The sequence below is a fragment of the Cornus florida genome, unplaced genomic scaffold, assembly GCF_030987335.1.
Source record: "Cornus florida cultivar Cherokee Brave unplaced genomic scaffold, ASM3098733v1 CherokeeBrave_3.0.0_Hap2_Chr01, whole genome shotgun sequence".
In the NCBI taxonomy this organism is placed as follows: domain Eukaryota; kingdom Viridiplantae; phylum Streptophyta; class Magnoliopsida; order Cornales; family Cornaceae; genus Cornus; species Cornus florida.
In genome coordinates this window covers 70,820,842-70,845,285 of record NW_026775571.1, presented here as the reverse complement: position 1 = coordinate 70,845,285, position 24,444 = coordinate 70,820,842, and the positions used below count along the sequence as shown (strand labels likewise).

The window sequence follows — 24,444 nt, the reverse complement described above, 5'->3', positions numbered from 1 at the left end:
GCGGGATTTATCAGAGAGGTGCACTACCCTGATTGGTTGTCCAACGTCGTTGTTGTGCAGAAGAAGAATGGGAAATGGCGAGTATGCATTGATTTCACCAATTTGAACAAAGCCTGTCCGAAGGACAGCTTCCCGCTGCCTAAGATTGATCAAATGGTGGATGCCACCACTGGGTATGAGCGTTTAACCTTTCTGGACGCTTATTCAGGTTATAATCAGATTCCTATGGACCCCGCAGATGAAGAAAAAACTTCTTTTGTCACCGAGCGAGGAACATACTGCTACAGAGTTATGCCTTTCGAACTAAAGAATGCGGGAGCAACTTATCAAAGACTTGTTAGCAAAGTTTTTAAGAATCAAATGGGTAAGATTGTGGAAGCCTATATTGATGATATGGTGGTAAAGAGTAGAAAGAAGGATGATCATCTGAAGCATCTACAAGATGTATTTGATGTACTAAAGCGATAAGGGATGAGGCTCAATCCAACCAAGTGTTCGTTCGGTGTGAGTTCTGGACAGTTTCTGGGACACGTGGTCAACCGCAGAGGCATCGAAGTTAGCCCCGCTCAAGCAGAGGCTTTGATTAAGAATGCCGAGCCAAAGACGATCAGAGAGGTGCAAGACCTCACAGGACGAATAGCTGCATTAAGTCGATTTATTTCAAAATTGTCAGATCACTGCAAACCATTCTTTGACACGATTCGGAGCCATGGAAGGCAGGTCTGGGGGGATGAACAACGACAAGCATTGACTCATTTGAAGGAATATATGCAGAATCCACCAGTCCTGTCAGCCCCAGATCCGGAAGAAAAGTTATTTCTATATCTTGGAGTATCTGGTGTCGCGACGAGTGCCGTTCTGATTCGTTGCAAGGAAGGGGTGCAATACCCGGTATTTTATGTAAGCAAAACACTGACGGAGGCAGAAAAAAGATACTCAAAGGCCGAACGGGTGGTACTTGCACTTGTAAATGCAAAAAGAAAGTTGAGGCATTATTTCGAATCCCACCCCATAGCTGTTCTAACGACTTTCCCAATCAGAACGCTTATGCACAAGCCAGAGCTCTCGGGCAGAATGACAAAGTGGGCCACAGAGTTGAGTTCATTTGACATAACGTATGAGCCGAGAACAGCTGTTAAAGGGCAAGCGGTGGCCGATTTCCTGCTAGAATGTGACGCCGAAGATACGGAAGAAGACCTTAGATGCGGCTCTTGGAAACTTTTTGTGGATGGCTCCTCTAACCAGATGGGGGCTGGAATTGGGATCAAACTGCAAACCCCAGAGGGTACCTCCTTGAGCCAAGCACTCAGACTTGAGTTCCGAGCCACCAATAATGAAGCGGAATACGAGGCGTTGCTAAATGGATTAAAGTTGGCCAGAGAGCTACAGATCAAAAGTTTGACAGTGTATAGTGATTCGCAGCTGATTGTTCGGCAGGTAAATGGTGAGTACGCGACCAAGGATGACACGATGGGGGCATATCGTTCTGCCGTTCTGCATAAAGCCAAGGACTTTGCAAAGATTGAATTCATACAGCTGCCGAGGGAACAGAATACAGATGCAGACCGGTTAGCATGTAGTGCTTCGAGTTACGGTGAAACATTGGCGAGGGTGATTCCAGTAGGAATAGTGACCCAGCCATCTATTTTCGAAGAACCGTTGGACTCTGACCCTTGGCAAGTCAACGTCATACCGTATGAACCGAGTTGGATTGACCCCATCATTACCTATATTCGAGATGGCGTTTTGCCTATGCAAAGGGATGAAGCTAGGAGACTCAAAAAGAATGCTGCAAAGTACGCCATCGTGCGTAACCAGCTGTACAGAAGGTCCTACTCTGGCCCATACTTGAAATGTGTCACCCCCGCGGAGTCGCAGCAGGTATTGCGAGCTATTCATGAGGGTGTGTGTGGCAATCATTCTGGGGGGCGATCGTTAGCGCATAAAGCAATGACACAAGGGTATTTCTGGCCAAACATGTCAAGAGATGCGGAGGAGTTCTCTCGAAGGTGCGATAAATGCCAACGATATGGACCATTGATCCACCAACCACCTGAGGAATTGCACGTAATGGCCTCGCCATGGCCTTTCGCGCAATGGGGGATGGATGTGGTCGGTCCTCTGCCAACTGCAAGAGCTCAGAACAAGTATGTGTTACTGGCCACGGATTACTTCACTAAATGGGTGGAAGCAGAACCATATCCTAGCGTGACTCAGACTCATGTGAGACGATTTATTTGGAACAATATTATCTGCCGTTTCGGTGTTCCCAGATCAATAATCATGGACAATGGCACAAACCTCGACAGCAGGCAAGTAAGAAAGCTACTGGAGGAGTATGGAATCAACCAGAAGTTGGCTGCAGTAAGTCATCCTCAGGCCAACGGACAAGCAGAAATCACAAACAGAACCATTTTCGCCTGCATTAAGAAGAAGCTGGAAGATCATAAGGGGAAGTGGTTGGATGAACTCCCGAATGTTCTATGGGCTTACAGAACCACCCCAAGGCGGCCGACTGGGGAGAGCCCGTTCGCAATGGCGTATGGTACCGAGGCAGTTATACCGGTTGAGTATTTAGTCCCCACTATCAGAAGCTTAGCATGGAGTCGAGATCAGAACGACAAGATGTTAAGATTGAACCTCGATATGATAGACTAAAGGAGGGACGCAGCGGCTATAAGGTTAGCATCGTATCAGTAAGTGTTGGCGAATAGTCACAACAAGAGAGTAAAACACAGGGATTTTGCCCCTGGCGATCTGGTTCTGAAAAGAAAGGTGGGGATGGTCAAAAAAATGATGCCACCCTGGGAAGGCCCATACAGAATTGCAGAAGTCATTGGCAAGGGGGCATATACGTTGGAAACCATGGCGGGAAGGTTGGTCAGCAAGCCCTGGAACGCCACGTCTCTGAAGAGGTACTACCAATAAAAGCTAAGTTCCGGCTTTAATTGGATGTTGTTTGTTGTCAATCAAATACGTATGAATGAGCAAGTTACTGAAATTTACAAAAAATAACTTTCTTTTCCAACGGTCTACTATAAAAATTTAAAGCCAAGTGGCAAGTGGCATTCTAGCCGAGCGCCAGGCACTTAAGCAAGATAAGTGGCAGCTGGCACTATAAGCCGAACGCCAGACACTTGCTAAAAACTTAAAGCCAAGTGGCAAGTGGCATTCTAGCCGAGCGCCAGGCACTTAAGCAAGATAAGTGGCAGCTGGCACTATAAGCCGAACGCCAGACACTTGCTAAAAACTTAAAGCCAAGTGGCAAGTGGCATTCTAGCCGAGCGCCAGGCACTTAAGCAAGATAAGTGGCAGCTGGCACTATAAGCCGAATGCCAGACACTTGCTAAAAACTTAAAGCCAAGTGGCAAGTGGCATTCTAGCCAAGCGCCAGGCACTTAAGCAAGATAAGTGGCAGCTGGCACTATGAGCCGAACGCCAGACACTTGCTAAAAATTTAAAGCCAAGTGGCAAGTGGCATTCTAGCCGAGCGCCAGGCACTTAAGCAAGATAAGTGGCAGCTGGCACCATGAGCCGAACGCCAGACACTTGCTAAAAATTTAAAGCCAAGTGGCAAGTGGCATTCTAGCCGAGCGCCAGGCACTTGCCATAAACAAACACACGGCAAAGCTAATATAAAAGAAAAAGAGAGAAAAGATATGTATGTATTGAAAATAAGTTGAATAGAGCACAACACATAGGGAAAAAGAGTTCTGTCGTTTCATTAATATTGAGCATTGAGTTTACAAAAGAGAGATGTCCATCATTACAAAAAGATATGGAATGGAAGAATCCAAAAGAGCCCTAGCTAGACGCCTCAGTACCAACAGCATCCTGGTCGTGCCGACTCGCCGCTTCGGCCCCATCAGCCGTCTCACCTTCACGAGGTGGGGAATCAAGGTGAATGACTGAATCGTTCGGCTGGGGCTCAGCGTCAGCAGTGGCTATGGAAGGAACCACGGTTGACGATTGAGGAGCGGTCAGTGGCAGAGCGGTAGGAGGAGCTGTGATGATCCTTGAGGAAGCAATGTCCTGGCACTCATCGAATATGCGCTCCGCTTCAGTGGGTTCTGGGTCGACATAGACCCCCAGAGGTTCGATCCCCAGATCCTTGTCTACCTCATCCGGAGTGGAGCTGGTCTGTCCCTCATCCGGAACCCGGTCGACGAAACCTTCCCGGAATCCTTGAGCATACCTAAGAGCACCGACCCTTGAGAACCGAGCGTGAAGAGCCAGCATCCCACCACCCACTCTGCTGATCGCATCGATCAGAGCGGTACGCTCGTCCAGAGCTCTTTTCTCGAAAGCCATCCGAGCAGACTGTTCGTCAGCCAGAAGGCGCTGGAGTTCTGCCTTTTCTTCTCTAATTGATTCACGCTCAGTCTGCCAGACGCTCTTTTCAAGCTGGAGGGCGTCCTTCTCATCCTGAAGGGAATCATTCTCCTTCTTCAGGACATCTCTCTCTTGTTCGGTTTTGTCAAGCCGAGTCAGTACCTCGGTATTCTTCATGGCGAGGAGGTCGTTTTCTTTATTAGCCACCTCCAGGCTGTCAGAAAACTTACGGGCCCTGGCGTTCCCCATCTCCACCTGCTTCTGCATGGCCATCATTCCGAACAATGTCTGCATAGGTGCACATTAAAAACGGTTAAGCCAATAGTCAGGTCGGGCGAAGGCAAGACCAAATAATATTAGAGAATTCATGAGTTGGAAAATAAAAGTCACCTCCATAGCAGATTGGGGAAAGCGGCTAAACACATCCTTCTGGGAAAGGCCCTTTGCCGCCTCAAGGTCCTTCGGAGTCCACATGCTCCTGTAGTAGGCCATAGCGGTCTGGCCATCCTTCAGCATGGTCTCGTTCGGTTTCACGAACGTCCCATCCGTTCGGGTGTACCGAGGGGCCCATGGCGGTAAGGTGGGGATAGAAGGGGGGCCTGAAGCAGAAGCGGAGCCACCAGCTGCAGCAGGCCCAGAGGGAGCAGGAGCTCTGATCGCTCGGTGCAAGAGAGCACCCGGCCCGGAGACCCGGGTCCTTCTAATGAGAGGCTCCTCCTCAGGATCGACTTCACTGTCAGGATGAGGCCTTTTGCCTCGTTCTTTGTCCCGAACGCCCCCCGCAGCAGCAGGAGCTATGGTAGCTTGGGGGGACGCGCTCTGGTTGGCAGCAGGGGCGCTGGCAACAGGGTTAATAGCCACTGTGCTCGGGACAGTGTCAGAGATGGTGGCTGAGGAAGAAGCTGACGCTGGAGAGGAGGTCGCCCCAGCAGCAGGAGTGGCTGGGGGAGTATTTTTCTTCCTGCCAAAAGAAGGAATCTGAAGTCTGCTCATGTTGTAGCCGAGTGATGAGAGCGCTAAGAGGTTGTCTGAAGTGAGGAGATCTGAGCAGGAAGGAATATCGTTCAGAACGTATTTTTTCAAGTAGTTACTCCTATCCCTGCAAACACTATAGCTCAAGTCATCACAAGGTATTCCTAAGGAACGGCATAAGAAAATGCAAAAACGAGGAACGCATGTTTCGCAGGGGCAGTCATGTTTATGAGATTTGAATTTCTTATAGGAGGAGACAGAACAGACACCAAAGGCGCTCGGGATTGGGTAATCCTCTGCAGCCGGCGAAGACCAAGCCCCACTAATGCCTACGATGCTATCCCTCCAACCCTTCTCAGATTTTATTGTGTCCGTACATATGGACATCTTCTCGAACGGGTAGAGGTGGTAGAAGGGTTCGTTAGTACGAATCTTACTGACCTTATAGCACAGAAGGAGGTCTATGAGGTCAAGATCCAGATTTCTGTCACGCATCAACAAGAGCATAACAGATATGATTCTAAAGAAGTTGTGGTTGACCTGCAGAGGGGATATCCCCAATCTGTTGAAGACATAACTAAAGAAAGGGTGCAGAGGGAACCTAACAACATTCAATTGAAGGTTCGTGAATAAGACTTCGCCGGGCAGGAGGCCGGCGCCGGTCATAATGTTAACGTCCTGGGGGCAAACCCTAACTTCGATGTTGTCAGGAAGTCTAAGTCTCATACGAAGAACATCCAGATCTACAACCATGGTGGAAGTGCTTGAAGAATCTAAAAGGGGGTAAATGGAAGCCTGCCGAAAGTAAAAAAGAACGAAACTAACCTCGGAGGACTGCAAGATCGCTGGAAGAATGACTCTTGAAGGATTTCACCAGAAAAAGCTTAGCACTGTTCTAGAAAGAGAGAGACTTGACTGATGATGGAGACGGTAAAAGGACGTGAAGTGGAATTCTAGAGCATTATAAAGGCGAGGGGGCCCGAGGGCCGAAGCGTCGGGAAGGCAAGAAATTCCTCGAGCCCCGGAACATTGATTCTGGATCTGACCGTCCGTTCCCCCACGTGGTTATCTCGAGCCGTCAACATCATGATGAGATGCCATCAATAATTACCCCTTATTAAATAAGGGGCAATTATGGGGGCAGTTGAGGAGGCCCCGGACGACATGGGCCGGATCCGACTTGCAAACACTACATTCAGTCCGTACAGCTGGGTCGGCCCATATAAAGACACTGCCATATGGGCCGAACGCGAGTAAGCCCATCAAAGGTGACCAGGACTTATGGAGGAATAGGCCCAGATCCAGCAATCAGTAAATATCTTGTAAATATCTTGTAAATATCTTGTAAATATCTATAAATAGGATAAGGAATGGAAAGGGAGGGGATCTTTTTCGAGTTGAGGTGTAAGAATTCTAGAGAGAGAAAGAGGGGGACGAATTTCTTGCATCTTCAGTGGGTTTGTTACGGTCTGTATATGCGTGTGTGACTACTGTTGGTGGTGGCCATGGTGGGATGGTGATCATGGTGGTTGATGATTGTATATGTGTGTGACTGGTGGTAATGGATATTTTGGTCACTTAACATGGATCATGTAGGGTTAGTTAAATTATTTTATACATTAAATAATTTTCTTATAAGTCAATACAAAGTCAAAAGGATAATGATGTCTTTTTACATGCAAAAAGTGGACTGACACAAGTGAAAAGTAATTTTTGAAGTGTGAGTGAAAACAGACCAAACGTTTGTAGTGTGAATGATAATAATTTTCGAAAAACACTTAAATATAATATTTGACCAAATCTGAAAAGGTGTTAATGAAAACAGACCAAACGTTTGTAACGTGAATGATAATAATTTTCGAAAAATACTTAAATATAATATTTGACCAAATCTGAAAAGATGTTAATAAAATTAACCCAAATATTAATTTCACAACATTAACGCAAAAGATTCATGGTAGCACATGACAACTCCAAAATTTTAGAAGTAAAATACGTTTGCTTTTTAACTTCCAATGACATTAACTAAATTATAATTTTTTTTTTAATAATTTTACAACATTTACATAAAGACCCACTGTTGCAATTGGCCGTTCCTAGTTTACAATTTCTTTTAATGGCATTTTTTGGAACTTCTTGAGCAATGATGGTCAAGTGAAATTCAATGCATACAAAGTTAATTAGGTGTATCACAGTATTCAACCAAAAAGAGCAGTGATTCTTTGGCAGAAAGATTAGACCTATTAGGGGAAATCTACATGACTTCTAATGTGACAGACTAATTGTCAAAGTTTTAAAAAGATTTCTTTAATTCTTTACAAGTTATTAATATATTATGTTTGTTGGGACACTGTACAAATTATTCCCCTCGCTTCAATTTCAGAAGAGAAGAGACTTGATCTCGGACCACTTATATCTCAATTTTGTTGTAGAATTCTTGCTAGCGATAACATTCTGTTCTATCCTCGTCTCTTTTATCTATCTAAAGTAAATTCAATCCACCTATATCACTCTTAATTGCTAAGAAACAGAACTTTTTATTAGGGTTTTATTGTTTCCTTAGATCTATGGGGACTAAGAAAAATTTGAGTTTGAAGGTTGCATGTGGAGAAAAAACTCATGGTTTCCATGAAATTGATGGTTTTTTTTATTTGAAAAAGTAAAGTAATTTTATGATAATTTAAAACAGAAAATTAAAAACAAATATTTATAAGTTATACCCAATAAAAAACAAAAGCTCCCAATCAACTCCTACCATGTTTGTATCTCTAATCTATGTTTTCTCCTTCCATTTATTATTTATTTTTTTATTTATTTTTTACATAATTAGAGAGAATTAAGAAGAAAAAAAAACCCTTCTAGTTTTATTACTAATACTTAAAGAATAAGATGATAAAATTTAGGGGAAAAAAAAAGGATGATAAATTTGTATCTCGATATATGCTGTGAGAGTGTTCTATCCATATAGGATTTTTCATCATCGGTTTCTCAGTTCTGGTGGTGTGAGAAACATGGTTGAGATGCCTAATAGAAGAGACATTGTACTTTATTGCGGCGAGGATGATAAAAATGAGAGAAAAACTAGAAAGAGAGGAGAGAGAAAATTTGATGAGAGAGAGATTGGTTTCCTATTCGATGAAGATGATATAGGAGAGGAAAAAATAGAAGAGGAATATTAGAGTTATTGACTTTTGTGAATTGTCATACCCACGTAGACAACCACATAGACTCGGCTAGACAATAGATTCAACTCGGTGTAAGTATTATTTTCCTACTTATATACTTCGAGTATTTACCTAATATATGGTGCATAAAAAAACTCTTAGACGAGGGAAAAATCATATCAAATCTTTTATTTTGAGTGATAAGTCATTTGGACTTGGTGCCTCAATAAAAATTATGCTTTAAGGTTTGACTCTACTAGAGTGCAAGCAATTCCTTAGAGTCACGCGTATAGGTGAAAAACCTCAACTTTACCTAACTTATGTGGAAGGTTCGCTTTGGACATTATTTCAGAGAATAGTCAGGCAAAAGTCCCACATACCCGTGTTATCAAATATATATATTTTGGTAGATTGTCTAATTGCAAGCAAACTAAACTATAGGGCCAAAATTGGGCATTGCTTCAAGTGTTACGCCTAAGCCTGTTCATTTATTATTTGGGCTCGTCTCGTTTGAATTTATCTTTTGCTTATTATGAGATATATTGGGAATCATGTTTGCTGGAAAGGTGTAGTTGTTCTCGACGCAGATTTTCTTGATGAAGAGAACCTCACATAATAAAGCTATTTAATGTTTACAAGTTGGATTTCAGTCACAAAAAATGGGTAAAACTTGAATCATTAGGAGATGATCCGGTATTGTTTTTGGAAAAGTCAAAGTACAATTTTTTTTTTCTTTAAGCAACATTATCAATTTAACTTTCTTGAATTAAAAAAGTACACTATTATAGATAAATTTGATAATTCATTCACTACTATTAAAAAAAAAAAAAAAAAAAATCAACTTTTCTTGACTATTTGTATAAAGTGTACCATCTACATCTTGCCTCAGTGATTATCTATAGTTCATCTTCTAAAATGTAGCGAGATAAATTAATATCAAGAGATAAGGATAAAAGTTATTTATGTCGATTTGGTTTCTTACGCATTAAGAATATATAAATAATTATAAATCTATAAATAATTATAAAAATCTATAAATAATTAAAAATATATATATATATATCAAGAATAGTGCTTTATAAGCTAGTGAGTGACAACGGTCAAAATTTTCCTTATTATTAGAGAAAATGAGAGTACTCTCGGACAGAATTAAGTGTGTCTATGTTGATCATTTGAATGCAGTAGCAAATAATTTTAACGTGTTTAATTAACCTCGTACTACTTTTAAAAATAAAATATGCTTAGTTTTTAACTTGACACTAACTAAAGTTATAGTAAAATTTTAATTTCACAACATCGACATAAAGACCAATTGTAGCACTTGACAATTCATAGCTTTTGGAATCAAGGTTCGAACCCAGTAATAGAATTTACAATTTATTAAATGGCATTTTTTTGGAACTTGTGTAATGATTTTTTATTATTATTATTATTTTTCAAATCAAATAATGTCATGTGGAATTTGAAAGATATATATAGTCACGACAAACACACTAAAATTAGGGGTCACAAGTAGAGGGGCTTTCGAGCCTACGAGGAAAAGCTTTCAGGTCGGATCACGTTGGTCTTATGGGGCATTAGATAATGGGTTTTTGTATATAGCTAACACTAAATTATTTTTCTAACAAAAAAAAGAAAAAAAAATTATTAGTTTTAACATATTTTTCATGTGATATCACAAAATTTGCACTTATTTATGTATGCTTTCTCAATTTTAAAAAATGGCAACACTTCAAAAGTGAATAACTTAGATAAGATCAGAAGAAAATCAAGTATAATAAGTACCTTTTTTTGAAGATTTTTTATTTTTTTATGGCAATATAGTACCTAATATGTTATTATTGTATATTATATATCTACATATGTTATTATTGTATATTATATATCTATATGCATTATAGATTTTGAAAACGTCAATTTTATTGACTCGTTTTTATTTTAAAATTTTCCATAAAATATACTCTTTGTAAAAAAAATGTATTGTGCACTTGTTTTATATGAATTAGGTACAATGTAGCATGGTTAACATCTTACTTGATAGTTATTCACAGTGAATTTCTAAAATTTAGCAATGTTGTTGGAATTTTTTCTTTTTATTAATAAATTAGCAATTCGATATAAATACTAACATGAAATGATTAAAATAATAATTATTCAATTTTTATTCAAAAATTCGGTTGGATTTAATCCCATGGATTGACTTGAGTGATCAGTCATTTTGGCTTGATGCCTCGTTAAGTGAAATTCAATGCATGCGTTAATTATGTGTATCACAATATTCAACCAAAAAATGTATTTCATTATCCTAGAAGTTTTTATGGCCAATGCTGCACAAGATATAATAAATATGTGTAATACTTATATATTTCGAGTATTTACCTAATATATGGTGCATAAAAAAAACTCTTGGACAAGGGAAAAATTACATCAAATTTTTTATTTTGAGTGATAATTCATTATGTTTTAAGGTTTGACTCCTCTACTAGAGTGCAAGCAATTTCTTAGAGTCACACGTATAGGTGAAAAATCTCAACTTTACCCGACTTATTTGGAAGGTTCGCTTCAGAGAATAGTCGGGCAAAAGTCCCACATACCTCAGTTACCATATATATATATATTTCGGTAGATTGTCTAATTGCAAGCAAACTGAACTACAGGGCCAAAATTGGGCGCTGCTTCGAGTGTTACGCCTTAGCTTGTTCATTTATCATTTGGGCTCATCTCGTTTGAATTTATCTTTTGCTTATTATGAGGTGTACTGGGAATCATGTTCACTGGGAAGGTGTAGTTGTTCTCGATGTAGATTTTCTTGATGAAGAGAATCTCACATTTTAGTCACAAAAAATAGATAGAACTTGATGATGCGGTATTGTTTTTGGAAAAGTCAAACTACAATTTTTTTTTTTTTAACATTACCAATTTAACTTTCTTAAATTGAACTTATGAAAAGTACACCATCGCAAAAAATTTGCTCATTCATTCATTACTAATACAAAAAATAATAATAATAATAATAATAATAATAATAAATAATAAATTACTAAAACTTGTCATTTTTAAAATATATATTTTTAAAATGAGACATTTATTTTGAGAGGGAGAGAGTATATTTTAAAATAAAAAATAAAAAATAAAAAAAAATCAACTTTTCTTGACTATTTGTATAGATAATGAATAATATTTGAACATATCTTAGTGTACCATGTAACATGCTTACCATCTTACCTGAGGATTAATTTGGTTAACGTCAACTAGTTAGAAAGGAAAAGAAACAGAAATTTTTTACGGGTTGATTTTCTTTAAAATGTTTCCTTTATAAAATAGGCGAAAATTTGTGAAAGTTGTATCATCATATGTTAATTTTCAATTATACCCTCGGTAGTTATTTCTCTTCTTTTTTTAGACTCAGGAGTGACTTCTTTTTGATAAATTAGGACTCCTACTTATATTATAACTTTCTAACTCTTTAAATTATGACTCCTAATTAAGTTACAATTTTCTAACTTTTTAAATTAGGACTCTGTATATATATATATATATATATATGCATGCACATATATTTTTATTCATAAAATAATTATTTATATTTTTTATTATCCTTGTTGCATGATGTATTTTACTTAGTATTGAATTTATGAGGGTAATTTTGGTATATAAATCATTTTCTTTTCACTTTCTTGTTAAACAATAATATTTTTTCATAAATTTTTTACAAAAAAATCATACTAACCAAATGCATAATAGAAACATAGTTTTCTTTTCTTTTACTTCACTTTCTTTTCCTTTCACTTTCCATCATCAATTTCCGGCTAACCAAACGAACCCAAGTGATTAACTATAATTCATTTTGTTAAATGTAACGCATTAAGAATAATAAAAATTATAAATCTATATATAATTATAAATATAAAAAAATAAAGAATAGTGCTTTATAAGCTAGTGAGTGCCAACTGTCAAAATTTCCTTATGTTAGAGAAAATGAGAGTACTCTCAAACAGAATTAAGTGTCTCTATGTTGATCATTTGAATGCAATAACAAATAATTTAATGTGTTCAATTAACCTTGTACTACTTTTAAAAACAAAATACGTTTGGTTTTTAACTTCCAATGACACTACCTAAAGTTGTAATAAAAGTTTTAAGAGCAGTGATAGAGAACCCGAATATTTCTACCGAAATAATCACTGAATTTTACGTGACTTTATTCACGTCAAATAATTTTATTACCTAACTCTTTATTATCTATTTTTTCTCTCCCAGTTTTTCCTTTTTCAATCTTCCTCTTATTTTCTCTCTCTTCTCCGTGTCTGGTTCTTTATCAATTCTTCTTATACATCCCCTCTCTTGATATACACATATTCAAAATATTTTAGAGATAAGATCCAAAATTCTTTATCCTCGCTCCTTTTTCAAGATCACCTATTTTTCTTTATTCATAAATCTTCAAAAAATAAATCTTTCCAATCCCAAATAAAAAATATACAGAAGAAATTTTTTTTTTTTTTTTTAGTAAGTAAATATCCACACAAGAGTTGCCATTACAAAATACATTAATCTCTTACAAAAAAAAAAAAAAAAAAAAAAAAGAAACCGATGAATCTTCTCAAAATTTCTATTTGATTTTTATGAATACAAAATCTGAATAAGAGAAATTGTAGCTTTTATTTTCTTTTTCTTTTTTGTTCTATTTTGGTTTTGTGTTTTTATATTTGCAAAACATGAAGAAATTTAATTTTTTTATTTATTTTACCTCCAATTTTATGAAATCAAAAGAAGAGACAAAATCAAAATCAAAGATAATATTGAATAAAGAAGAAAGAAGAAAAATCGAGAATTAGAGGAAGAGAGAAGAGAGAAGGAAAGAGGTAGGAAGAGAGGAGAGAGAAGAAAAGAGGTAGGAGTTATGTTTTTAGAAAATAATCTGACGTAGCTCAGCCACGTTAAATTCGACCTTTTATTCAGTTGTTTGGCTCGGCTCACTTATCATTTTCCAAATTTTAATTTCACAACATCGACATAATGTCCCATTGTAGCACTTGACAAAGTAAAATTTACAATTTATTAAATGGCATTTTTTTGGAACTTCTGTAATGATTTATTATTATTTTTCAAATCAGATAATGTCATGTGGAAATTGAAAGATGTATATAGTCACCACCAACATGCAAAAATTAGGGGTCAAAATTAGAGGGGCTGTCGAGCCTATAAGAAAAAGCTTCCAGTTGGATCACAATGGTCTTACAGGCCATCGGATAATGGGTTTTTTTGCATATACCTAACACTAATTTATTTTTCTACCCAAAAAAAAGAAGAAATTATTAACTTTAATATATTTTTCATGTAATATCATAAAATTTCTACTTATTTATGAATGCTTTCAATTTTAAAAAATGGCAACACTTCAAAAGTGAAAAACTTAGATAAGATAATACGGGAATCAAGTATAATAAGTACCTGTTTTGAAGATTTTTTTTTTTTTTTTTTTGAATGCAATAGAGTATCTAATAATTCTAGCTGAAAGCCAAAACCCCTATACATATTGTATATTATATATCTATATGTATTAGAGATTTTGAAAACGTCGATTTTATTGGCTCGTTTTTATTTTAAAATTTTCCATAAAATATAGACTGTTCGTAAAAAAATGTATTGTGCACTTGTTTGATATGAATTAGGTACAATGTAGCATGATTAACATCGTACTTGATGGTTATTCACAATGAATTTCTAAAATTTAGCAATGTTGTTGGAATTTTTTCTTTTTATTAATAAATTAGCAATTCGATATAAATATTAACATGAAATGATTAAAATAATAATTATTCAATTTTTATTCAAAAATTCGGTTGGATTTAATCCCATGGGTCGACTTGAGTGATCAGTCATTTTGATTTGGTGCTTCGTTAAGTATTAAGTTTAAGTTTCAACCCCCTTTGAGTACAAGCTATTCCTTGGGATCAAGTCCGAATGCCCGAACTTTACCCTATCCACATGAAGGGAATGCTTTGCACAGTATCCCGTGGAAACCCTAGCAATAAATATATATGGAGTATATATATATATATATATTAGTTGAATGTGAGTGGGGCATAATCAGATGAGTAGGGTAAATAGAACTATTGGGCCAAAATTGGGCCCATAACACACACCGCCTTTTAACACACACACATAAAAAACTGCTCCTGGACCCTATGAAAGCCCGTGGTTCTCATGGATTAATTATCAAAAAAATTGGAAATATATTTCCCAATACAGAACAAGATATAAATATGTGTGATATATATATACTTCGAGTATTTACCTAATATATGGTGCATAAAAAACTCTTGGACCAGGGAGAAATCACATTAATAAAATTTCTGGCTTTGACAAGTATTCACCTAATGTGTGTGTGATATATATATACTTCGAGTATTTACCTAAGATTTTTTCTACGAGTTTAGCCAATCGATTAAAACCACTCTTAGATAAGGTAATCAGAGAGCAATAGGGAGCTTTTGTTCCTCAAAGGATGATTAGTGATAACATTTTAATTGCTAATGAGTTGATTCATTTTCTCAAGAACAAAGAGAATCAGAAAGAGTCCTATATGGTACTAAAGTTAGAACTGGAAGAGTACAACTAATACAATCAGTCCTAGTGAGCATGCAGTTCTACTGGTCTAGTCAATTCCTATGGTGGTTTAGTGGCTTGGAAATCTAAATGTCAACGCAAAATAATATGGTGGTTTAGGTTTTCTTAGCTCAGAAACACAAAAGTTTGTAATATATGTTGATACATGTATCTGAAAGTTTATACTACACTCTGATGGTCAATCTGTCCTTGAAAATGGTCCTCTTTTTCAAAGTTGTTCTGACAAGACTGAAAAAAATTGAAGTGGTAGAAGCAAAAAAGGAGTGTAGTGTACAATTTAATGCATCCTGCACCTTCTATCACATTCATGGGTGTTCAATAAAGAAAATTATGTATTAATCTTTTATTGTTTTCCATTTACCATTAAATTGATCCATATATAACACAATCTCCTTTTCTATAATGCCTTTCTTCTAGTCTATAATTTATTAGAAAGTTGTTTGGCATAAGATATATTGACTCGATCAAACCTCACAATTATGGGGCTGCAAACATACAAATTTTAACAACTTCCAGAATGTAACAGAGTTAGAAAAAAGTCACCATTAAAAAAAAAAAAGAAAAAGGAATCAACGTATCACCAACAACTGTTTTGCTTCAAGAGGGCTGCATAACGATCTTAGTCAAAACAAATTTATTCTTCTGATTTCGGTGTTGCCTTTGAGTGTCTTAACAATACCAGAGTCATCCTGGTCAGTAATTACCAGCTAATGGAGAGGAATGTCCTTTAAGGACTTAATTAACTCATATGATCGGTTCACGATAAAGCTAAATTTGAAAACTATTTGATCATGAGCTATTCTATGTAAATTGAAAATACACACTGAATAAACTACGCCAATCCAATTCATTGGTCAAGTTAAATTTGAAAACTATTATATATGACGAAAGAAAGAACACAGCTAACACGCTAAAAGGAGTCATGTGGTCTTCACAGCAAAAGCATTGGCAGGTTATAACTATATCATTAGAAGTGGAAAAATTCACAAAAGATTTGAATAGGATCTTATGTGAACACCTAGAACATGTTTGTGCATACCCGTCTCCTCAGCCGTCCAAGGGTTTCCACCAACATGTCAGGACCACGATGAATGCCAACCCAACAACCATTAACAAATATTTTGGTAGCCCGTAGAATCACTGCAGAAGAGATTTCCTAAATTAAAAGGAAAATTGTAAAACTGTTATATACACCATCAGTGCAAGATTCTTTACCAGTCCACAAGCCTAATGTAACACCAGATGACACACAAATGTAAGTAGAAAAAGATGCAAATTATAACGCAGAGTTCTATATTATGCAGCAAACTCACTTGTCCTTCAGGAGTTTCTGCAGGGCACATCATTCCCCATTGGGAATTGTGCAACTGCCGTGGTTTTGCTAGTTTCCCTGGTAAATGCAATTTATAACACAGTTAAAGCTGAAGGTTAAGAAAAAATAAACAAGCAATGGAGTTGCAACATAGATGAAACTGTGTGTGTGTGTGAGAGAGAGAGAGAGCCCTTATGGGGAAATCTAGACCCTTAACAGCATCATTGAACAAACACTGACAGAGAAAACTAAAATACCTTCTCGCCCTATTGGAGAATTCAATCTTCACAAGTGTGACAAAGTGGAGGCATATGTTAGGCGATTTAACACCTATAGAAATCGGAGAACATTTTAAAAATGATACTGCACATTCACCGGCTGCATTTGCCTGCCCCCGGTTCCCGATAGCAAGTGAGTATTTAAGGCCACTAGTAATTGGTTTCGCTTTAATTGCAAATTGCAGATTAACATCCTTCCCATTGTCAAAACTCTGCACGATGCACAAAATTATATACATTCAAGCACCAGCAATAGCATCAAATATAAACTATATTAAAGACTCCGTATGTAAAATAACCTTCTGAGCATAAGCTCTCACATCCCTTGTTAACTTTCTGACTAGCGGCAGTAATATAAACAACCACCAAAACTTTAGAAACCCAAAATCATTGAAAACCCAAATGAAAATCAAGGACTTTCAAATGGTCATAGAAGCTCCAAAATATTAAAGCAATGACAAACCATTCGAAAGAGGCCACCAAGCAAAGGACCAGTAAGATCGAGTCTCTTATTGCCATAGTGATCCCTATCATCCTCTGCCCTTCGTCCAATTGCACATAGCAGAAGCCGGTGAATAATATATCTGGTAGAAAAGCAATTAGTGTCTCTCTAAATCACTAAGAAGCCACAAAAAAGGAACATATTCAAATTAGACGAAACCTACCCAAAATAGTAAGCTTTCTTTGTCTCACAATATTCTCCTACACCAACATGAGGAAGCATTTCCTTTTGGAGGATCTCTTTGGCATACCTATGAAGTAAATGAACAAGAGACTCTTCTTAAACAAAAAAAGAAGCACAAAAGATAGCTTTACACTCGAGTATAGCAAGAGCCAGCAATCATAACACATACTTCATCCTCTTTTCATTTGTGACACCGACAGTGGCCCCTCGTTTCCCGATGTAGTCCAGTGCAACCTGCAATACAGGAAGAAAAGCATAACCGTCTCAGTAAGGCCACAATGCCACATCACCACAAGAAAAGCGAGAAAGAAAAAAAAAAAAAAAGAGAGAGAAGAAATCAAATGGATGCTAACATTTACAATAACATATACAGATTAAGTCCCAAAATTAATTAATTTATATCAATGACACTGAATTTGCAATCTAGGAAACAAGAGCTGAAACCTAAACAAATATATTGAAGCTGCTAAAAAATCAAATATGAATTAGAACTGAAAGGACATTACTTTTGAAAGGTAAAAACAATTTAAATGCCAGCAAGCCCGAAGATTATGTTTAGTTCATATTGGAAACATGAACCGCTATATTTATTCATATTGCTTGAAGTTTAGCTTATTCAATACAGAGCAAACCAGAAAGAAAAGCTAATCTCACACTAACTGCCCGTTAAAAAAAAAAAAAGGATAACAGATATAAAAATTTAAATGATGATATAATACAGTGGGAGGGTTGAAGCAACTCCATGAGTGTCAAAGAAATCATAGCAAATATGTTCTAATATATCTTTGTCAGCAACAAATCCTAATGCCCGAAACACAATTATAATAGGAATCTCAGTCCGAATGTACGGAAGGGTAGGAACCCTGCAGTTACATAACATACCCAAAAACAACAAAAAATTCATAAATTCCATAAGAATTCAAAGGCCAAAAAAAAAAAAAAAAAGACTGCTCCAAAAAACACCCCTAAACACCATATTTAATGCCCATTACCCCTTTGGCACAATTCTGTGAAAGCATCCACACAAACATGCTACTGCGTGGCCTGTTCTGGGAGTCCACCATTGATCGGACTTCCGCCACATAGGCGTACTTGTTTGGCTGCCTCTTCTTAAACACAGACTTGATTGGAGCTCACCTTCTACTAAGCAATTAGAACCTTTTCACTCCCATTGATAATAAAATACCCACCTTGATCATATGGACACTCTCCCAGCTCCATCAAAACCTTCTCTGAATTCTGATATAATGTGCAGTAACTCGACCGGAGCATTATAGGAACCTAAAGTATATGGCAAAAAAGAAGCAGAAAGTCAATCCTAAAGGACAACAAAGAGGCATAAGAGCCTATACCCTGTTGTCAAACTTTCATCAGTTCGGAATCCAATTCGCATACCTTCCCAATGAAGACTTAAGTAAAATCTTGAGTTTCAGTTACTTCTTCACCATCATGCCCTTTTTTTTTTTTTTTTTTATCAATCTCTTAGTGACATCCACATACAACAGAGCTGAGTATGTTAGATTCCTCAATCTCGCTGCCTTCGGAAACAACGTCACAGTTTCTCCATCTGACATCATTGGCTTACTAAAATATATCTGACCAAAGCTAATCTTATAGATGGTCTGCAAGACACCCATAATCATTACTACCAAGAAGCAAAGTTAACCCATAAAGGAAATTCTATTTCTACTTTCAATCAACCAATCAACAAAACTATTTACTCTATGGATAGTATAACAATAATAATTTATTTCTCTTGTAACATTTAAAATCACATTTATTTTTACAGAACAGAATACAAACATGGTTTGTATATCTATTTATATAAAATGCTGAACCTAAATAGTTGGAAAAAGGCGCTTTGTAAGGCATATTTATTATATAAAATATGTAGAACTTCCATTAATTTATAATGTGGAAGATGAGACTTAAAGTCAGAAAGATAATTATATTAAATATACTACTACTATACTTTTACCATATTTTTGCCATTACAATTGTATTTGTGGTGACCACGTATACCATAGAAAAGATAGGTTGAATAATTCGAGCATGTCATCTTGTTTTCAAAATTGTCTTATGTGATTCCTCTTAAAATGTGTTTGTGCTACAAAAATCACTTGGGCAGTGCCTTAGCTGCACCGGCCAAGTTTATGACATAATGTAATTTATTTGGAAATTACAGCCAAGGACAAGTTCAAACGTGTCTAAAAGTGTCTACAAATGTCACAAACATGGAAGCTCCATAGAATTGTCCATGCTTCTTAGGCAAGAAACTAAGAAATGACAATCCAACATCAAGAAGGAACTCAAACCAACACAAAATTTGTTTTCATTTTTGCTTCCCATCAAACAATTACCGAATTGTATCTCCCACATACAATTGCATTTACTAACCAATAAATACAATAGGTTCTGGTAAAACTTAAATTACAATTACAATTAAACAATGATGAATCTTTACATCCTTTGTCTCATAGGTTCATTTAAAGCAACCCAGGATTGCCGGTATTACAGAACTATATAGTCATAAAACAGCTAACCAATTATCATAAGCGAAACCATAATTTCAGTTCAGCCGAACTAACATAAAAAAAATATTAGGCTTTTCCAAGAACCACCCAGGAACACAGGAAAAACAAATTACAAAACCAACAACCTAAAGCTACTTCACACTAAAATCACATAAAGATCTTCAATTTCCACCTTCAGTCAAACTATTAACATAAGTTATCTTGACCAACCAACTAAAGCAACTAATCAATGACTATTTTATATCAGAAGTCCATCATTCAGTTAAACATAACAATTTTTTACCCAACTACTTCAGGTAGATATTCTATTTCACTATATCTAAGGTAGTCTTGTTTGCACTTGCCCCAACCATATTGATCGATTTAATGCACCCTGCACCTTCTATCACATTCATGGGTGTTCAATAAAGAAAATTATGTATTAATCTTTTATTGTTTTCCATTTACCTTTAAATTGATCCATATATAACACAATCTCCTTTCTATAATGTCCTTTCTTTTTCTAGTCTATAATTTATTAGAAAATTGTTTGGCATAAGATATATTGACTCGATTAAATCTCACAATTATGGGGCTTCCACATCTTCTTTTTTCTTCCAGTAAATGAATAATAAAATAAAGAATCTCACTCTTATGGGTCTGCAAACATATAAATTTTGACAACTTTGAATATGTAACAGAGTTAGAAAACGTCCCCAAAAAAAAAAAAAAAAAAAAGATACAACCTATCACCATCAACTGCTTTGCTTCAACGGGGCTGCATAACAAATTTATTATGCTGATTTCAGTGTTGCCTTGGGGTGTCTTAACAATACCAGAGTCATCTTGGTTTATCATTACCAGTTAATGGAGAGGAATGTCCTTTTAAGACTTAATTAACTCAAATGATCAATTAATGAAAAAGCTAAATTTGAAAACTATTTAATAATAAGCTATGCTACATAAACGGAAAATACACATTGAATAAACTATGCCAATCCAATTCATTAGTCAAGTGGTGTCACCAGTGAAGACTACTTCAACATTTTAAATGGTGGTTTAGGCTTTCTGAGCTTGGAAACACAAAACAGAGCTGCAATTTTAAACATATGTGGAAACTTGTGTCAAATACTCAAAACAACCTATGACTCAAACAAAATACTTAATCAGAAGGAGATGCTTTAGGGATTTTAGCATGCCTCAACAAAGCAGTTGGGTATGGAAAAAGCTACTTCAGCTGAGTTCCTTAGCAATGCCCTTCTTAATTAAAAACAAGGATAAAATGGTTCAGAAACTCTCTTCCGGACTAACAATTGGCAGCAAGAAGGCCCTCTGATCCTCAAATACAGCCACTCGCCAGCCCATCTCTCCTTGATTCCTCGCAACCATTTTACTCAGATGATTCTTAGTGTTTCCCTCCACAAATTCTTTCCCGGTTCCCAGCTTGTAAGTTGCCTGTTAAAAGACCCTTAGATATTCAAGTACTGCTTGAAGCTAGGTTACTTAATTAGCTTATAGCTTGATTGGCGCAGGGAAAGAAAGTAATGCATATAATCCTTTAGACCAATATGAAACTATGGGCTGTATTGCAAAAGGATGCACTTGCAGCGCGACTAATACCTAGTTCTTAATATAATTTTTCAGAGCATGCACGAATGGACACTTAAGAACTGAAACAGGATGGTGTAGCAAGGTCCCTTTGGATTGAGAATCAATGCTTGATCTCATAGCCCCAAGAGTAGGTTTATTAACTCCATGGCTGCTCCCATTTCCATAGCTCTTCTTCTCTCCCTCCTTTTTTATAATGTTGTGCCTTCTCAACCCATTGATTTCCTCTATAACAGATTCAACCCAACATACAAATATGGATTCAACCAAATAAACCTTATTCTAGATGGATTTGCTACCATCATCCCACAAAGTGGAGCTCTTGAGCTTACTAACAAATCTTCTACTAATGTCAGAGGCCATGCATTATATCCCCAACCAATTCAATTGTTCACCAAAAATTCTTTTTCTGTCAACTTTTCTAATTCCTTTAGTACATACTTGTTTTTGAAAAAGTCCCCAAAGATGATAACCAAGGTGGCTATGGCCTCGCCTTCACTTTATCTCCTTCACCACAATTTCCTGGAGATGAAGGGGATCACTACCTTGGAATTTTCAACTCAACAAATGATGGGAACCCCTCAAACCATACCTTTGATGTTGGATTCAACACTATTAATGGGAACAAAGAAGCATCAGATACCCCAGGTAACCATCAACTGCTTTGCTTCAAGGGGGCTGCATAACAAATTTATTATGCTGATTTCGGTGTTGCCTTGGGGTGTCTTAACAATACCAGAGTCATCTTGGTTTATCATTACCAGTCAATGGAGAGGAATGTCCTCTTAAGACTTAATTAACTCAAATGATCAATTCATGAAAAAGCTAAATTTGAAAACTATTTAATAATGAGCTATGCTACGTAAACGGAAAATACACACCGAATAAACTATGTCAATCCAATCCATTGGTCAAGTGGTGTCACCAGTGAAGTCTACTTTAACATTTTAATGGTGGTTTAGGTTTTCGTAGCTTGGAAACACAAAATAGAGCGGCAATTTTAAAACATATGTGGAAACTTGTGTCAAATACTCAGAACAACCTATGACTCAAACAAAATACTTAATCAGAAGGAGATGTTTTGGGGATTTTAGCATACCTCAACAAAGCAGTTGGATATGGAAAAAGCTACTTCAGCTGAGATCCTTAGCAATGCCCTTCTTAATCAAAAGCAAGGATAAAAGTGGTTCAGAAACTCTCTTCCAGACTTACAATTGGCTGCAAGAAGGCCCTCTTATCCTCAAATACAGCCACTTGCCAGCCAATCTTTCCTTGATTCCTCGCAACCATCTTCTTAGTGTTTCCCTCCACAAATTTTTTCCCGGTTCCCAGCTTTTAAGTTGCATGTTAAAAGACCCTTGGCTATTCAAGTACTACTTGAAGCGAGGTTACTAAATTAGCAGTGAGATCCTTCAGTAGCTTATAGCTTGATTGGCACAGGGAAAGAAAGTAATGCATATAATCCTTTAGACCAATATGAAACTATGGGCGGTATTGCAAAAGGATGCACTAGCAGCGCGACCAATACCTAGTTCTTAATATATTTTTCCAGAGCGTGCACAAATGACCACTTAAGAACTGAAACAGGATGGTGTAGCAAGGTCCCCTTTGGATTGAGAATCAATGATTGATCTCATAGCCCCAAGAGTAGGTTTATTAACTCCATGGCTGCTCCCATTTCCGTAGCTCTTCTTCTCTCCCTCCTTTTTGATGATGTTGTGCCTTCTCAATCCATTGATTTCCTTTACAATGGATGCAACCCAATAGACAGATATGGATTCAACCAAATAAACCTTTTCTAGTAGGATTTGCTACCATCATCCCACATAGTGGAGCTCTTGAGCTTACTAACAAAGCTTCTACTAAAGTCAGAGGCCATGCATTCTATCCCCAACCAATACAATTGTTCACCAAACATTCTTCTTCTGTCAACTCTTCTAATTCCTTTAGTACAAACTTGTTTTTGAAAAAGTCCCCAAAGATGTTAACAGAGGCAGCTATGGCCTCGTCTTCATTTTATCTCATTCACCGCAATTTCCTGGAGCTGAAGAGGATCACTACCTCGGAATTTTTAACTCAACAAATGATGGGAACCCCTCAAACCACATCTTTGCTGTTGAATTCGACACTATTGATGGGCACACAGAGGCACCAGATACCCCAGGCAATAATATTGGAATCAACATCAATAGCATGGCCTCAGTTGCATCCGAGCCGATTTCTTATCATTTTAGTCATATTGCTGTAAAGGAAGGAGTGAGGTTGGAGAGTGAAAAACCAATCCAAGCTTGGATAGAGTACAGTGGTGGAAAAGGGGTTTTGAATGTAACCATTTGGCCTTCTTCTCTCCCTCCTTTTTGATGATGTTGTGCCTTCTCAATCCATTGATTTCCTCTACAACGGATGCAACCCAACAGACAGATATGGATTCAACCAAACAAACCTTTTCTAGTAGGATTTGCTACCATCATCCCACATAGTGGAGCTCTTGAGCTTACTAACAAAGCTTCTACTAAAGTCAGAGGCCATGCATTCTATCCCCAACCAATACAATTGTTCACCAAACATTCTTCTTCTGTCAACTCTTCTAATTCCTTTAGTACAAACTTGTTTTTGAAAAAGTCCCCAAAGATGTTAACAGAGGCAGCTATGGCCTCGTCTTCATTTTATCTCCTTCACCGCAATTTCCTGGAGCTGAAGGGGATCACTACCTCAGAATTTTTAACTCAACAAATGATGGGAACCCCTCAAACCACATCTTTGCTGTTGAATTCGACACTATTGATGGGCACACAGAGGCACCAGATACCCCAGGCAACCATATTGGAATCAACATCAATAGCATGGCCTCAGTTGCATCCGAGCCGGTTTCTTATCATTTTAGTCATATTGCTGTAAAGGAAGGAGTGAGGTTGGAGAGTGAAAAACCAATCCAAGCTTGGATAGA

General features: G+C 37.1%; 1 pseudogene; it reads right to left on the bottom strand.

Annotated features, from left to right (window-relative positions):
* Positions 1–21,278, bottom strand: part of LOC132274367 (DNA-directed RNA polymerase II subunit RPB2-like) — a 29,330-nt pseudogene extending 8,052 nt beyond the window's left edge.
* Positions 21,279–24,444: the final 3,166 nt, after the last annotated feature.